General features: G+C 43.7%; 1 long non-coding RNA gene across 1 annotated transcript; it reads left to right on the forward strand.

The window, feature by feature from the left end:
* Positions 1-341: 341 nt before the first annotated feature.
* Positions 342-1498, forward strand: LOC114820328 (uncharacterized). Its single transcript, XR_003767808.2, has 2 exons — positions 342-1113; positions 1229-1498. It is a non-coding gene; the product is annotated as an uncharacterized lncRNA (long non-coding RNA).
* The last annotated feature ends 228 nt before the right edge of the window (positions 1499-1726 follow it).

Here is a 1726-nt window from a genome sequence, read left to right on the forward strand (position 1 = left end):
GTTGATGTGGGACTCTATGAGCTTTTTCTAACGTTAACATGTGTTGCGCTGTGATTGGCCTCCTGGTTGGAGGGAAACTTTTATGCTTTGGCATGGGTGCCTTAGCATAAACCCCTCAATAGGTCCTTGAAGGTATGACGTTGATCGGTACTTGGAAGTTTCAAGATTGGTCAAGTATGGTACAAATAGTGCTCCCTTATGTTCCCGAATGAGGAAAGCTTCTCGGTTGGGAACTTGACAAATCCAAGTCATTGAGTAAACACGAAACTTCTAAGTACCGATGTGTAGTAGCATATATAGTAGTCCCCTAAGTCTCTAGGCGAGGAGAAGAGGCCTAGCTTTTGTTGAAATTGGCCCGAGGCCTACTCGAAACCTAGCCTTCCACCCTTGCTCCACCCGTGCCTTCTTCCCCGCACAGCCTCTTTTTTTCCTAGTTTTAGTAACCCAGTCTCTCCATCCTTCCCCATCTTCTTCGTTTTACTAGTTTTTTGTTTTGCAGTCACCCATTTCCTTCAACACCGAAATTCTTGCTCCTTTGCTTAAGTCCAGGCCTTCCCCATCTGACTGTGGTCAAGATTCTCAAGTGAAATAGTATCCCGTTTAATTCAGTCGATGTTGTTAGGGTCGCGGCGAGAGAGCTAGGGGAACGGAGACAGAGGCAAGCGCGGCGCTAGACGGGCAGGTCCCAGGGGTGATATTTGTTGCTAAAAACGGGTTTGGGTTCAAGCTCGGGCTGCTAGGTTTTGACAGTAGTGTCGGAGGTCAGAACTCCCTAGTCACGTCCCTTCCACACAGGCATTCACCGCTGCGAGACAAAGGGTTTGGTGGTTCCACTTGGGTCCTCACAAAAAATCAAAGTCTTGAACTTGGTTGCTTTTAACTTCACTCCAAGATATAAATTTCAGGAGCTTGGAGGAGAAGGGGTTATTGGGGTTTTGATTTGAGTTTTGAAGGAGGTGGGTTAAAGGTTGAAAGCTGCCCAAAGCTCGCTGGTTGCTGAAGCTCTGGTTTGAATTCATTAGAAAAGCTTGAGGAGTGAGTGAAGGATCAAAGAAGTGAGTTGTTGCAGAAAGCTGTTCTCGAATTTGAAGGCCTGGGTTTGCAGCTTAAGAGGTCCAACACTCCTCCATTTTTTTGTGATTTTCTACTGGATTTTCCGTCCGGGGGTCTTGATTAATTGTGTTTTTTATTTTATATATATATATATATTTTTTTTTTTTTTTTGCAGGGGTTGAAGTTGGGTTTTGATGCGGGCTGCCTTGGGGTTTATTACGGTCTAGGCAATGGGTGCCGCTGGTGAAGTTTGATTGAGAAGGAAAGAGCGAGGGGAAAGGGGAGGTAGCGGTAGGGGTGTTGTCAAGCCAAGGTTATTTTCTGTTGGTACTGTCTGTACCCAATGAAAACATTGATACTTGAGTGTTTGATTGCATTCCTCTTTTCTGTAATCAACCAACATTTAATGCTTCTTAGCTTTTTTACATTTCGATCTCTTTCTGCATATTCTTCCACTTATTCAAAAATGCCTCTTTTGTATTATAATTATGTCTCCTGCTTGCAAATCTGGATTATAAATTAAACTTAACTGGACTACCACTTTCCGTGTGACGGCACTTCAATTGGATTTGGGTAGTGATTGCCTTTCTTGTTGTAATTTGAGTTTGAAAAAGTGGTTAATGGGTGTAGGTTGTGGATGGTAGGTTTTTTGCTTGTGTATGGGTATAGCTTG

Source organism: Malus domestica, chromosome 13, assembly GCF_042453785.1.
Source record: "Malus domestica chromosome 13, GDT2T_hap1".
Taxonomy (NCBI): Eukaryota; Viridiplantae; Streptophyta; class Magnoliopsida; order Rosales; family Rosaceae; genus Malus; species Malus domestica.